At 48.2% G+C, this 16,379-nt stretch overlaps 4 protein-coding genes across 9 annotated transcripts in view; 2 read left to right on the top strand and 2 right to left on the bottom strand.

Moving 5' to 3' along the window:
• The window catches only part of LOC146009797 (uncharacterized), a 928,908-nt gene that overhangs the window by 766,827 nt on the left and 145,702 nt on the right, over positions 1-16,379 (top strand). The gene's annotated exons all lie outside the window — the stretch shown is intronic.
• Positions 1-16,379, bottom strand: part of LOC146009800 (uncharacterized) — a 185,381-nt gene that overhangs the window by 62,734 nt on the left and 106,268 nt on the right. The window lies entirely within an intron of this gene.
• Positions 1-16,379, bottom strand: part of LOC146009825 (uncharacterized) — a 66,168-nt gene that overhangs the window by 22,196 nt on the left and 27,593 nt on the right. The window contains exons 1-2 of one of the 4 annotated variants that reach the window (XM_083150340.1): positions 13,576-13,655; positions 10,687-10,728 (exon numbers count right to left, since the gene is read on the bottom strand). The exons of 2 other annotated variants lie outside the window; for them this stretch is intronic. The gene's annotated coding sequence lies outside the window, so the exon portion shown is untranslated. Of the gene's footprint in view, positions 1-10,686; positions 10,729-11,751; positions 11,909-13,575; positions 13,656-16,379 lie in introns of those variants that run through there. One more of the 4 variants, XM_083150341.1, reaches the window with a different exon arrangement.
• LOC146009834 (uncharacterized) overlaps positions 1-16,379 on the top strand; it is a 547,900-nt gene that overhangs the window by 518,837 nt on the left and 12,684 nt on the right. The gene's annotated exons all lie outside the window — the stretch shown is intronic.

Raw genomic sequence — 16,379 nt, 5'->3', positions numbered from 1 at the left:
GTGCAGCAGATTACATTTATCTTATGCTTTCTTAGGCTAAGAAACGACATCGTGGACTGGAATACCCGCTTATCCGAGATTGCAGGTCTGAATCCAACCTGGTTATAAATGTGTCCCATTTCTTATAAATCTACAGTAGCGGCATCTTTCTCTGCAGTAGGTAGTAGGGCCCGTCTGCCACAATATAGGACATCCAACAATGCGGCTTTCAGTTCCTGGACTGACGGGGACTGTTTTTGTATCCAGTGTAGCAATATCCATTTTTCGGCTACAACCAATATCACTGTGAGTACAGGTAGGATGGACCAAGGTTCCAGGCTATTGAGATAGAATATGATCTTATTCCAATAATTCCTAATCTGACCACATTCCCAGACGTTACGCACGTAAGGTACCCAGATCTTCAGGCACAACGTGTGATATACGCTCTACTTAGAGACTGAAGGGGTTTCCTGTAAGGATGCGGAATGTAAACACCTCAATGTGCGCTCATTCTTCTATACGCCTGTGATAATGCGGTGACTGGATCGGGTCTGGCTTATCCCGGCTGGACATCGGACATAAGGAGTAGTCTGGGCAAAGTGTCGCACTTGTAGGAACATAAAGAATTGTGAGTTGGGGAGTTTGTGCTAGTGAGGAAAATGTATATATTGTTCCACCAGGATCAAATACGTCACGTATACAAGCGATACTTTTAGTTTTCTGGGGTCCCCTGTATTTTAAGAACCAGCACCGGTAATGCCACAGCCGGGGGGAGACTTTTTATACAAGTCCCCCCGGCCGAAACATTAACCCCATGACTGGTCAGCATGCACAGGGGTCCTGTGGGAGTGGGGAACCCCCCAAAGAAGGGGTCCCCACCTCCATAACTTACCTGCCCATGCTGAAGCCTGCGTCAGGCCTCGATGCCCCTTGGCGGTGGGCATCAAGCTGATTAAAGGTGAAAAATTAGATTAAACCATTGGTTTTTGCTGTGGAACTATGAGTCCCAGCAAGCCTGGAACACATACTGGGACTTTGAGAACCACAAGTCCCAGCATGCGGCCCATTAATGGGCTTGCTGGGATTCTTAGTTCTGCAGCAAAACCAATAGTAAAAAAAACCACAGAGACACTAGAAAAATAAAACGTTACTACATCCAAAGCCCTTACATACACGTACGGATACTTACCTATCCTGATCCCGTAGGTAGGTAGCCCTCCGCCCGTCCTTCTGGTCGGTCCTGAAGAAATCCTGTGGAAGCAGATTATACTCACAGCTCCTCCGGTGTAGATCTGATCCTCTTCGTTCCATGTAGGCATCCGGGGGGACTTGGGAGAAAAACAAACCGAGAGTGCGAACCATGGTGAACTGAGCAGGAGCCGCACGCTGTCTTTGTTTACATCGTGCGGCTCCGCCCCCGAGTACCGCTATTGTTTGGCTTACGGCCTAGCGGCTCCTGAGTGGGCGGTGGCTAGATAGCAGGATGTAAACAGGCAGGGGGTCGGAGAACCAGCCTCAGGACTAGTTTATGCAGCGGAAGGGTATGCTTTGATGAATAGGTGAGTTTTCAGTGCCCATTTAAAGCTTTGCAAGGTCGGGGAGAGTCTAATGGAGCGAGGGAGTGCGTTCCACTGAAGGGGTGCAGCACGGGCAAAGTCCTGTACTCTAGCATGGGAAGCAGTGATCAGGGTGGGGGAGATGCTAATGGAGCGAGGGAGTGCGTTATGTATAATAATTACAGGACACCACAGGCTGCTCCTCCTGTATAATAACAGGACACCACAGGCTGCTCCCCCTGTATAGTCATAATAACAGGACACCACAGACTGCTCCCCCTGTATAATAATAACAGGACACCACAGACTGCTCCCCCTGTATAATAATACTAAGACACCTCAGGCTGCTCCCCCTGTATAGTCATAATAACAGGACACCTCAGACTGCTCCCCCTGTATAATAATACTAAGACACCATATGGTGTTCCCCCTGTATAATAATATGAAGAAACCTCATGCTGCTCCCCCTGTATAATATTAACAACAAGAGGACACCACAGGCTGCTCCCCCTGTATAATAATACTAAGACATCCCAGTCTGCTCCCCCTGTATTATAATAATCAAAGCACGCCACAGTCTGCTCCCCCTGTATACTAAGAATAATAGGACACCACAGGCTGCTCCCCCTGTAAAATAATACGAAGACAACACAGTATAATAATAACAAGACACCACAGGTTTCTCCCCTGTATAATAATAACAATAACAGGACACTACAGGCTTCTCCCCTGTATAATAATAACAACAAAAACAGGACACCAAAGGCTGCTCCTTATGTATAATAATATGAATACACCCCAGTCTGCTCCCCTGTATAATACTACAAAGACACCACAGGCTGCTTAAAATATTCAATATGAGTTCATATAGACTCACGGACATAGAGACATCGGCCTTCGGGAAAGGCCTGAAATATGCTCCATTAGACACAGTTTCCACATTTGTGGATGTACACTAAGGAAACTGTGTCTAAAGAAATGTTTTCCCAATAAGGAGAACACCAATACTGAGGAAACTTTAGCTCTATCGGCCAATACCCCATTCAGACCGAAGTCCATTTTTAACCCCACATTTGTGAAGGGGAATTCTATCGACACTTTCTGTTCTTTGGTACAGGAAGACATTAAAAAGGCCCCCAGAAGGATTTTAGATCTAATTTAACCTATAAGGAAAGGGAAGCGGTAAAAAGGCAAAGTGAAAATAAACAACTCACTATTAAACCTCGTGATAAAGGGGAGGAATTGTAATTATGGATAGATCGAAATATGAAACGGAGGTCCTCAAACATCTACAGGACAGAACTACTTATCATAAATTAAGGGCAGACCCCACACTTGGGATTTTGGAGAAATTAAAAACCCTTGTGGAAAAATATGAGAACGATGGGGTACTACTAAATAGAGAGGGTAAATTCCCAATAAACATGGAACCAGCTACTCCAGGGATCTATCTTTTACCGAAGATAGAGAAGGACCCCCTGAATCCTCCAGGGCGTCCTATCGTATCAGGGGTTGACTCTAGAACAGACAACCTCTCCGAATTTATAGATGTTTATTTGCAACCCCTGGTTCTTAATAATCCCTCACATCTAAAGGACACTAAGGACCTGCTCAGTTACCTATCCACGGTCCAGTGGGAGGAGGGGCATATCCTTGTGACTGCAGATGCTAAGTCGCTATATACGATTATTAATCATGAGGCTGGAATAGAGGCACCTTACAACGATTCATTCTCGTTAATAATTCCACGTGACGAAACGCGTTGGGGCGTGGCCTGGCAGTGCAGATATGGCACTGTCAAGTGAGTAACCTAATGCGATACTGTATTATATTGTAATATGAGTTTACTCTTGTGTTATAATGACAAATGACCGTGGTAGAGCCCATTAATACATTGGAAAGGCAGGTTTTTTATGAGGACATTTGTTTACCTCAGAAACAGCTGAGCCTCGAGGACACTTAGTGGGTGCCAAGCAGAGGGGGCCGCGTGGACGAGGCGAGTGGAACAGCTGACCACACAGAGGCGCTATAGCTATAAGTGTCAGAGCGCTGCAGAGGCAGACAGCTGTTCCTTCTGCTGATGGCCCTGAAGCAGGGAGGAGTGCGCCGGAGAAGGAGCCCCCTTTAGTGTTGCAGCGCAGTCACTCACCTAAGACAGGTGTACAGCCTGGGGGAAGCAGGGACAAGCAGCGCATCTCTAAGCGGTGACAACGGGAGGAGGCGGAGAAACAGCCGAGTGACAGCCTCCGCCCAGCCGGGGTAAGCTGCCACCCCTCAGCCCACTGCAATTGACGGAGCCCCGAGAAGCGATGCTGCACCAGCCCGCCCACTGACAGCCGCCCTCTGCCAGAAGTGTTACCGAGCAGGGGAAGAAGCGCTGCTTCATAGTCGCCGCTTTTCATGGACCCAACGGCGCCGCTGCACAGTCCGGGAGAAGTCGCCATTCAGCCAGGTAAGGTGCCGCCTGCTCTACCGCCCAGTCTCAGCCACACAGCCGGAAAGGAGGTGCTGCCTAGCTGGGGAGGGGTGCCGCCTGCTCTACCGCCCAGTCTCAGCCACACAGCCGGAAAGGAGGTGCTGCCTAGCCGGGGAGGGTGCCGCCTCCCACCCGCCCAGTCTCAGCCACACAGCCAGAAAGGAGGTGCTGCCTAGCTGGGGAGGGTGCCGCATGCTCTACCGCCCAGTCTCAGCCACACAGCCGGAAAGGAGGTGCTGCCTAGCTGGGGAGGGGTGCCGCCTGCTCTACCGCCCAGTCTCAGCCACACAGCCGGAAAGGAGGTGCTGCCTAGCTGGGGAGGGGTGCTGCCTGCTCTACCGCCCAGTCTCAGCCACACAGCCGGAAAGGAGGTGCTGCCTAGCTGGGGAGGGGTGCCGCCTGCTCTACCGCCCAGTCTCAGCCACACAGCCGGAAAGGAGGTGCTGCCTAGCTGGGGAGGGTGCCGCCTGCTCTACCGCCCAGTCTCAGCCACACAGCCGGAAAGGAGGTGCTGCCTAGCTGGGGAGGGGTGCCGCCTGCTCTACCGCCCAGTCTCAGCCACACAGCTGGAAAGGAGGTGCTGCCTAGCTGGGGAGGGGTGCCGCCTGCTCTACCGCCCAGTCTCAGCCACACAGCCGGAAAGGAGGTGCTGCCTAGCTGGGGAGGGTGCCGCCTGCTCTACCGCCCAGTCTCAGCCACACAGCCGGAAAGGAGGTGCTGCCTAGCTGGGGAGGGTGCCGCCTGCTCTACCGCCCAGTCTCAGCCACACAGCTGGAAAGGAGGTGCTGCCTAGCTGGGGAGGGGTGCCGCCTGCTCTACCGCCCAGTCTCAGCCACACAGCTGGAAAGGAGGTGCTGCCTAGCTGGGGAGGGTGCCGCCTGCTCTACCACCCAGTCTCAGCCACACAGCCGGAAAGGAGGTGCTGCCTAGCTGGGGAGGGGTGCCGCCTGCTCTACCGCCCAGTCTCAGCCACACAGCCGGAAAGGAGGTGCTGCCTAGCTGGGGAGGGGTGCCGCCTGCTCTACCGCCCAGTCTCAGCCACACAGCCAGAAAGGAGGTGCTGCCTAGCTGGGGAGGGGTGCCGCCTGCTCTACCGCCCAGTCTCAGCCACACAGCCGGAAAGGAGGTGCTGCCTAGCTGGGGAGGGGTGCCGCCTGCTCTACCGCCCAGTCTCAGCCACACAGCCGGAAAGGAGGTGCTGCCTAGCTGGGGAGGGTGCCGCCTCCCACCCGCCCAGCACAGGAGCAACGCCGAGGATAAGGCCGAGAACCATGTCGACCTATCCCTAGGTATTTGCCAACCTAGTAAAGAGAGAACAGCAACGATCAGCTACATTGTATAGTGATAGGTAAGACGTCTATTCAGCAAGGAAGGTTCATTCTACTGCTACATTAACTACTACAGTGAGGGGCGCCAACATTTCATCATCTGTAATTGTTATTCATATAAGCTGGCTTGGTTTTTCTATGCTGGACAGATGCGCCAGGTCATTTCTGTATGAGGACGTAATTACCAATGTACAGTATAAGACATTTATTATTGTATGTGCATGTATTACCAATGTACAGTATAAGACATTTATTATTAACATAGAAACATAGAATTTGACGGCAGATAAGAACCACTTGGCCCATCTAGTCTGCCCCTTTTTTTATACATGTTACCTCAAACCATATTTGATCCTTATTTTTTTGTAAGGATATCAATATGCTTATCCCAAGCATGTTTAAATTGTACTACTGTATTTGCGTCTACCACCTCTGTTGGGAGGCTATTCCACTTATCTACTACTCTTTCTGTGAAAAAATTCGGTACTTCTTTACTTTCACGGCGCCACTAGATAGGACAGATAGGACAGATAGGATACTAGATAGGATACGATTTGTATGCGATTTGACATAAGATATCGCATAAGATATAGGATAAGATTTACTATCCATTTCATTACCCCACTATCCACTAGGGCGTGGAGTTGATTTTATATAGCCTGGCGAGCGCAGCGAGCCCCGCGAGGGGACACGGAATGTATTTTATGGAATTGCATGCAAATGGCATGCGATATTTGGGACTTGCTTTCAAACAACATCTGTGTCCGCTCGCCACGCTTCGGGCTCGGTGGCTCGCTGCGCTCGCCACGCTATATAAACTCAACTCCACGCCCTAGTGGATAGTGGGGTAATGAAATGGATAGTAAATCTTATCCTATATCTTATGCGATATCTTATGTCAAATCGCATACAAATCGTATCCTATCTGTCCTATCCTATATCTTATGTGATATCTTATGTCAAATCGCATACAAATCGTATCCTATCTAGTATCCTATCTGTCCTATCTAGAGTGGCGCCGTGAAAGTAAAGAAGTACCAAAAATTCTTCCTCACATTTCCCCTGAATCTTCCTCCCTCTAGTTTCAGTGCATGTCCTCGTGTTCTGTTGCTCCTCTTCCTGTGAAGAATGTCTCCCACCTGTACCTTCCTCCCTCTAGTGTCAGTGCATGTCCTCGTGTTCTGCTGCTCCTCTTCCTGTGAAGAATGTCTCCCACCTGTACCTTCCTCCCTCTAGTGTCAGTGCATGTCCTCGTGTTCTGCTGCTCCTCTTCCTGTGAAGAATGTCTCCCACCTGTACCTTCTTCCCTCTAATGTCAGTGCATGTCCTCGTGTTCTGCTGCTCCTCTTCCTGTGAAGAATGTCTCCCACCTGTACCTTCCTCCCCCTAGTGTCAGTGCATGTCCTCGTGTTCTGTTGCTCCTCTTCCTGTGACTGTCTCCCACCTGTACCTTCCTCCCTCTAGTGTCAGTGCATGTCCTCGTGTTCTGCTGCTCCTCTTCCTGTGACTAATGTCTCCCACCTGTACCTTCCTCCCTCTAGTGTCAGTGCATGTCCTCGTGTTCTGTTGCTCCTCTTCCTGTGACTAATGTCTCCCACCTGTACCTTCCTCCCCCTAGTATCAGTGCATGTCCTCGTGTTCTGCTGCTCCTCTTCCTGTGAAGAATGTCTCCCACCTGTACCTTCCTCCCTCTAGTGTCAGTGCATGTCCTTGTGTTCTGTTGCTCCTCTTCCTGTGACTAATGTCTCCCACCTGTACCTTCCTCCCCTAGTGTCAGTGCATGTCCTCGTGTTCTGTTGCTCCTCTTCCTGTGACTGTCTCCCACCTGTACCTTCCTCCCCCTAGTATCAGTGCATGTCCTCGTGTTCTGCTGCTCCTCTTCCTGTGAAGAATGTCTCCCACCTGTACCTTCCTCCCTCTAGTGTCAGTGCATGTCCTCGTGTTCTGTTGCTCCTCTTCCTGTGACTAATGTCTCCCACCTGTACCTTCCTCCCTCTAGTGTCAGTGCATGTCCTCGTGTTCTGCTGCTCCTCTTCCTGTGAAGAATGTCTCCCACCTGTACCTTCCTCCCCCTAGTGTCAGTGCATGTCCTCGTGTTCTGTTGCTCCTCTTCCTGTGACTGTCTCCCACCTGTACCTTCCTCCCTCTAGTGTCAGTGCATGTCCTCGTGTTCTGCTGCTCCTCTTCCTGTGACTAATGTCTCCCACCTGTACCTTCCTCCCTCTAGTGTCAGTGCATGTCCTCGTGTTCTGTTGCTCCTCTTCCTGTGACTAATGTCTCCCACCTGTACCTTCCTCCCCCTAGTATCAGTGCATGTCCTCGTGTTCTGCTGCTCCTCTTCCTGTGAAGAATGTCTCCCACCTGTACCTTCCTCCCTCTAGTGTCAGTGCATGTCCTTGTGTTCTGTTGCTCCTCTTCCTGTGACTAATGTCTCCCACCTGTACCTTCCTCCCCTAGTGTCAGTGCATGTCCTTGTGTTCTGTTGCTCCTCTTCCTGTGACTAATGTCTCCCACCTGTACCTTCCTCCCCTAGTGTCAGTGCATGTCCTCGTGTTCTGTTGCTCCTCTTCCTGTGACTGTCTCCCACCTGTACCTTCCTCCCCCTAGTATCAGTGCATGTCCTCATGTTCTGCTGCTCCTCTTCCTGTGAAGAATGTCTCCCACCTGTACCTTCCTCCCCCTAGTGTCAGTGCATGTCCTAGTGTTCTGCTGCTCCTCTTCCTGTGACGAATGTCTCCCACCTGTACCTTCCTCCCTCTAGTGTCAGTGCATGTCCTCATGTTCTGCTGCTCCTCTTCCTGTGACTAATGTCTCCCACCTGTACCTTCCTCCCCCTAGTGTCAGTGCATGTCCTCGTGTTCTGCTGCTCATCTTCCTGTGAAGAATGTCTCCCACCTGTACCTTCCTCCCTCTAGTGTCAGTGCATGTCCTCATGTTCTGCTGCTCCTCTTCCTGTGAAGAATGTCTCCCACCTGTACCTTCCTCCCCCTAGTGTCAGTGCATGTCCTCGTGTTCTGTTGCTCCTCTTCCTGTGACTGTCTCCCACCTGTACCTTCCTCCCTCTAGTGTCAGTGCATGTCCTCGTGTTCTGCTGCTCCTCTTCCTGTGACTAATGTCTCCCACCTGTACCTTCCTCCCTCTAGTGTCAGTGCATGTCCTCGTGTTCTGTTGCTCCTCTTCCTGTGACTAATGTCTCCCACCTGTACCTTCCTCCCCCTAGTGTCAGTGCATGTCCTCGTGTTCTGCTGCTCCTCTTCCTGTGAAGAATGTCTCCCACCTGTACCTTCCTCCCTCTAGTGTCAGTGCATGTCCTTGTGTTCTGTTGCTCCTCTTCCTGTGACTAATGTCTCCCACCTGTACCTTCCTCCCCTAGTGTCAGTGCATGTCCTCGTGTTCTGTTGCTCCTCTTCCTGTGACTGTCTCCCACCTGTACCTTCCTCCCCCTAGTATCAGTGCATGTCCTCGTGTTCTGCTGCTCCTCTTCCTGTGAAGAATGTCTCCCACCTGTACCTTCCTCCCTCTAGTGTCAGTGCATGTCCTCGTGTTCTGTTGCTCCTCTTCCTGTGACTAATGTCTCCCACCTGTACCTTCCTCCCTCTAGTGTCAGTGCATGTCCTCATGTTCTGCTGCTCCTCTTCCTGTGAAGAATGTCTCCCACCTGTACCTTCCTCCCCCTAGTGTCAGTGCATGTCCTCGTGTTCTGCTGCTCCTCTTCCTGTGACGAATGTCTCCCACCTGTACCTTCCTCCCTCTAGTGTCAGTGCATGTCCTCATGTTCTGCTGCTCCTCTTCCTGTGACTAATGTCTCCCACCTGTACCTTCCTCCCCCTAGTGTCAGTGCATGTCCTCGTGTTCTGCTGCTCCTCTTCCTGTGAAGAATGTCTCCCACCTGTACCTTCCTCCCTCTAGTGTCAGTGCATGTCCTCATGTTCTGCTGCTCCTCTTCCTGTGAAGAATGTCTCCCACCTGTACCTTCCTCCCTTTAGTGTCAGTGCATGTCCTCGTGTTCTGCTGCTCCTCTTCCTGTGACTAATGTCTCCCACCTGTACCTTCCTCCCCCTAGTGTCAGTGCATGTCCTCGTGTTCTGCTGCTCCTCTTCCTGTGACTAATGTCTCCCACCTGTACCTTCCTCCCTCTAGTGTCAGTGCATGTCCTCGTGTTCTGCTGCTCCTCTTCCTGTGACTAATGTCTCCCACCTGTACCTTCCTCCCCCTAGTGTCAGTGCATGTCCTCGTGTTCTGTTGCTCCTCTTCCTGTAAATAATGTCTCCCACCTGTACCTTCCCCCCTCTAGTGTCAGTGCATGTCCTCGTGTTCTGTTGCTCCTCTTCCTGTGAAGAATGTCTCCCACCTGTACCTTCCTCCCTCTAGTGTCAGTGCATGTCCTCGTGTTCTGCTGCTCCTCTTCCTGTGACTAATGTCTCCCACCTGTACCTTCCTCCCTCTAGTGTCAGTGTATGTCCTCGTGTTCTGCTGCTCCTCTTCCTGTGAAGAATGTCTCCCACCTGTACCTTGTTAAAGCCCTTGATATATTTGAAAGTTTCTATCATGACCCCCCTTTCCCTTCTCTGCTCTAAAGTATACATATTAAGATCTTTTAGTCTTTCCTGGTACGTTTTGTGATGTAGGCCATGCACTATTTTAGTTGCTCTTCTTTGTACAGTCTCTAATGTATTTATATCCTTCTGGAGATATGGCCTCCAGAACTGAACACAATACTCTAGGTGAGGTCGTACCAATGACCTATACAGTGGCATTATTACTTCTTTCTTTCTACTGCTGATACCTCTCCCTATGCAACCAAGCATCTGACTTGCCTTCTTCATTGCTTTGTTACATTGCCTACCTGCCTTTAAGTCCCCTGAAATAGTGACACCTAGATCCCTCTCTTCCTCAGTAGTTTCCATTATAGTGCCATTTATACTATATTGAGTCTTTGGATTTCTGAGACCCAAGTGCATGATTTTGCATTTTTTGGCATTAAACTGTAGTTGCCATTCTCTTGACCATTTCTCTAATCTGCCTAGATCCTCAATCATTTGTTTTACCCCTCCTGGTGTGTCTACCCTGTTGCATACCTTTGTGTCATCTGCAAAAAGGCACATTTTACCCTCAATTCCATTTGCAATATCACCAATAAAGATATTAAAAAGCACCGGTCCAAGTACAGATCCCTGGGGTACTCCACTTGTAACCTTTCCCTCCTTTGACTGTACTCTTGTATGAGGACGTAATTACCAATGTACAGTATAATATATTTATTATTGTATGTGCATGTAAGATGTTCCGCAGTCTGACCATTCTGCTTTGTTAATATTCACATTTTAAAGAAAACTAAACTTACCTTCTGTGTAAATCCTGGTGTCCTCTTCCGTATCTGAGAATCCTTAAAGGAATAAGAATAATCAATTAAACACTACAAAAGGAGGTTACAATAATACAAAGACACCACAGGCTGCTCCCCCTGTATACTACTACCATTACTACCAACAACAACAACAACAACAGGACACCACAGGCTGCTCCTCCTTATACTACTACTAACAACAACAACAGGACACCACAGGTTGCTCCCCCTGTATTATAATAATAAAAGAACACCACAGGCTGCTCCCCCTGTATAACAATAAGAATACACCACAGGCTGCTCCCCCTGAATAATAAAACGAATACACCACAGGCTGCACCCCCTGTATAATAATACAAATACACCACAGGCTGCTCCCCCTGTATAAGAATACCAATACACCACAGGCTGCTCCTGCTGTAAAATACTACTAAGACACCACAGGCTGCACCCCCTGTATAATAATACAAATACACCATAGGCTGCTCCCGCTGTATAATACTACTAAGACAACACAGGCTGCACCCCCTGTATAATAATATGAATACACAACAGGCTGCTCCCCCTGTATAATAATAGGAATACACTACAGGCTGCTCCCCTGTATAATAATAGGAATACACTACAGGCTGCTCCCCTGTATAATAACAGGACACCATAGTCTACTCCCCCTGTATAATAATAATAATACACCCCATGCTGTTCCCCATAAAAAAATAATAGGAATACACCACAGGCTGCTCCCCCTGTATAATAATACAAATATACCACAGGCTGCTCCCCCTGTATAATAATACGAATAGACCACAGGCTCCTCCTGCTGTATAATACTACTAAGACACCACAGGCTGCTCCCCCTGTATAATAATAAGAATACACCACAGGTTGCTCCCCCTGTATAATAATGAAAATACACCACAGGTAGGGATGCCACTCCCAGGGCATTTTTTTCAATCCCGGAAATCAGGATTGAAAAATGCCCAATCCCGGGATTGACTTCCCTAATTTGGAAATGAGGTAGCCAGGTTAAACCCATCCCGGCAGCCCCGCATATTAGCTTACATGTGCAGTGCGGTGTGGTCGGGGAAGTAGTTTTGAAGTGGGAGCCGGTGGGTGGGCGCACAGTAAAGACATGTGCCGGGTGATGAAAAGGAGGGCGGGCAGCGCGGACGGGGCTGTGTGGCTTCGTGGCCTGCACAGCGTGACCTCGTCGCGCTGCGCAGAGCCGCACTGCCGATTAGGGAGAAGCCGGGCAGCGTCTGAGCACTCGCTCAGACGCTGCCCGGCATTAGGCTGCGCATGTGCATTTATAAGAATACACCACAGGCTGCTCCCCCTGTATAATAAGAATACACCACAGGCTGCTCCCCCTGTATAATACTAAGACACCACAGACTGCTCCCCCTGTATAATAATAATAAGATTACACCACAGGCTGCTCCCCCGTATAATTAAAAGAATATACCACAGGCTGCTCCCATTGTATAATAATACTAAGACACCACAGGCTGCTCCCCCTGTATAATAATAATAGGACACAACAGGCTGCTCCCCCTGTATAATAATAACAGGACACCACAGGCTGCTCCCCCTGTATAATAATAATAATAATAAGATTACACCACAGGCTGCTCCCCCTATATAATTAAAAGAATACACCACAGGCTGCTCCCATTGTATAATAATACTAAGACACCACAGCTGCTCCCCCTGTATAATAATAATAACAGGACACAACAGGCTGCTCCCCCTGTATAATAATAATAACAACAGGACACCACAGGCTGCTCCCCCTGTATAATAATAACAGGACACCACAGGCTGCTCCCCCTGTATAATAATATTAGGACACCACAGGCTGCTCCCCCTGTATAATAATAACAGGACAACACAGTCTGCTTCCGCTGTATAATAATAATACTACACCACAGGCTGTTCCCCCTGTATATTAATAAGAATACACCACAGGCTGCGCCCCCTGTATTATAACAATAAAAATACACCACAGGCTGCTCACACTGTATAACAATAAGAATACACCACAGGCTGCTCCCACTGTATAACAATAAGAATACACCACAGGCTTCTCCCACTGTATAACAATAAGAATACACCACAGGCTGCTCCCCCAGTATAACAGTACACCACAGGCTGCTCCCCCTGTATAATAATATTAGGACACCACAGGCTGCTTCCCCTGTATAATAATAACAACAGGACACCACAGTCTGCTTCCGCTGTATAATAATAATACTACACCACAGGCTGTTCCCCCTGTATAATAATAAGAATACACCACAGGCTGCTCCCCCAGTATAACAATAAGAATACACCACAGGCTGCTCCCCCAGTATAACAATAACAGTACACCACAGGATGCTCCCCCTGTATAACAATAAGAATACACCACAGGCTGCTCCCCCTGTATAACAATAAGAGTACACCACAGGCTGCTCCCCCTGTATTATAATAAGAATACACCACAGGCTGCTCCCCCTGTATTATAACAATAAGAGTACACCACAGGCTGCTCCCCCTGTATTATAACAATAAGAATACACCACAGGCTGCTCCCCCTGTATAACAATAAGAGTACACCACAGGCTGCTCCCCCTGTATTATAACAATAAGAATACACCACAGGCTGCTCCCCCTGTATAACAATAAGAATACACCACAGGCTGCTCCCCCTGTATAACAATAAGAATACACCACAGGCTGCTCCCCCTGTATAACAATAAGAATACACCACAGGCTGCTCCCCCTGTATAACAATAAGAGTACACCACAGGCTGCTCCCCCTGTATAACAATAAGAATACACCACAGGCTGCACCCCCTGTATAACAATAAGAATACACCACAGGCTGCTCCCCCATTCCATCACCTTATGTCTCACAGCACCAGAAACCCCGGAGGGCGGGAAGATCAGATGGAACGCACGTTTACCGGAAGTAACGTGGAACGCATTATTCGGAAATAATTTATTTCAAAACAGGAAGCAATGGTATGTGGAACGCAAATCTCTATGGTTTGGTGGAACGCAAGATTGGAAGCCGGAATGTTCCGGAAGTGGGGCGAGGAACGTCCGCTGCACAGGCTGTGTCCGGTGTCCGGGGTGAGTCTCTGTGGATGTATGATGGGGTGTACTATAGGGGGCAATACTGCAGCAATAATCCACCACTCACCGTGCCCGCAGTGTATATATATATATATATATATATATATATATATATATATACCCTGCTCTCGCCGTGCCCGCAGTATATATATATATATATATATATATATATATATATGTGTATATATACCCTGCTCTCGCCGTGCCCGCAGTATATATTATATATGTGTATATAAATACCCTGCTCTCACCGTGCCCGCAGTATATATTATATATGTGTATATATATACCCTGCTCTCGCCGTGCCCGCAGTATATATTATATATGTGTATATAAATACCCTGCTCTCGCCGTGCCCGCAGTATATATCATATATGTGTATATATACCCTGCTCTCGCCATGCCCGCAGTATATATCATATATGTGTATATATATACCCTGCTCTCGCCGTGCCCGCAGTATATATTATATATGTGTATATATATATATACCCTGCTCTCGCCGTGCCCGCAGTATATATTATATATGTGTATATATACCCTGCTCTCGCCGTGCCCGCAGTATATATCATATATGTGTATATATATATACCCTGCTCTCACCGTGCCCGCAGTATATATTATATATGTGTATATAGATACCCTGCTCTCGCCGTGCCCGCAGTGTATATTATATATGTGTATATATATATATACCCTGCTCTCGCCGTGCCCGCAGTATATATTATATATGTGTATATATACCCTGCTCTCGCCGTGCCCGCAGTATATATCATATATGTGTATATATATATACCCTGCTCTCGCCGTGCCCGCAGTGTATATTATATATGTGTATATATACCCTGCTCTCGCCGTGCCCGCAGTATATATTATATATGTGTATATATACCCTGCTCTCGCCGTGCCCGCAGTATATATCATATATGTGTATATATATACCCTGCTCTCGCCGTGCCCGCAGTATATATCATATATGTGTATATAAATACCCTGCTCTCGCCGTGCCCGCAGTATATATTATATATGTGTATATATACCCTGCTCTCGCCGTGCCCGCAGTATATATCATATATGTGTATATATATATACCCTGCTCTCACCGTGCCCGCAGTATATATTATATATGTGTATATATATACCCTGCTCTCGCCGTGCCCGCAGTATATATCATATATGTGTATATATATACCCTGCTCTCACCGTGCCCGCAGTGTATATTATATATGTGTATATATATACCCTGCTCTCGCCGTGCCCGCAGTGTATATCATATATGTGTATATATATACCCTGCTCTCGCCGTGCCCGCAGTATATATTATATATGTGTATATATATACCCTGCTCTCGCCGTGCCCGCAGTATATATTATATATGTGTATATATATATACCCTGCTCTCGCCGTGCCCGCAGTGTATATTATATATGTGTATATATACCCTGCTCTCGCCGTGCCCGCAGTATATATTATATATGTGTATATATACCCTGCTCTCGCCGTGCCCGCAGTGTATATTATATATGTGTATATATACCCTGCTCTCGCCGTGCCCGCAGTATATATTATATATGTGTATATATACCCTGCTCTCGCCGTGCCCGCAGTATATATTATATATGTGTATATAGATACCCTGCTCTCGCCGTGCCCGCAGTGTATATTATATATGTGTATATATACCCTGCTCTCGCCGTGCCCGCAGTATATATCATATATGTGTATATATATATACCCTGCTCTCACCGTGCCCGCAGTATATATTATATATGTGTATATATATACCCTGCTCTCGCCGTGCCCGCAGTATATATCATATATGTGTATATATATACCCTGCTCTCGCCGTGCCCGCAGTATATATCATATATGTGTATATATATATACCCTGCTCTCGCCGTGCCCGCAGTATATATCATATATGTGTATATATACCCTGCTCTCGCCGTGCCCGCAGTATATATCATATATGTGTATATATATACCCTGCTCTCGCCGTGCCCGCAGTATATATCATATATGTGTATATAAATACCTTGCTCTCACCGTGCCCGCAGTGTATATATAATATATTTGTATATATATACCCTGCTCTCACCGTGCCCGCAGTATACATTATATATGTGTATATATACACACCGGGGGATGTGACTGGAGAGGTGACTGCTAGGAATGGGACGTTATACAGTAACACCGGGGGATGTGACCGGAGAGGTGACTGCTGGGAATGGGACGTTATACAGTAACACCGGGGGATGTGACCGGAGAGGTGACTGCTGGGAATGGGACGTTATACAGTAACACCGAGGGATGTGACCGGAGAGGTGACTGCTGGGAATGGGACGTTATACAGTAACACCGGGGAATGTGACCGGAGAGGTGACTGCTGGGAATGGGACGTTATACAGTAACACCGGGGGATGTGACCAGAGAGGTGACTGCTGGGAATGGGACGTTATACAGTAACACAGGGGATGTGACCGGAGAGGTGACTGCTGGGAATGGGACGTTATACAGTAACACCGGGGATGTGACTGGAGAGGTGACTGCTGGGAATGGGACGTTATAC

The sequence above is a fragment of the Crinia signifera genome, chromosome 6, assembly GCF_055691185.1.
Source record: "Crinia signifera chromosome 6, ASM5569118v1, whole genome shotgun sequence".
Lineage (NCBI taxonomy): Eukaryota > Metazoa > Chordata > Amphibia > Anura > Myobatrachidae > Crinia > Crinia signifera.
Note: the sequence above shows the minus strand (reverse complement) of the source record. Positions and strands in the feature narration are given on the sequence as shown.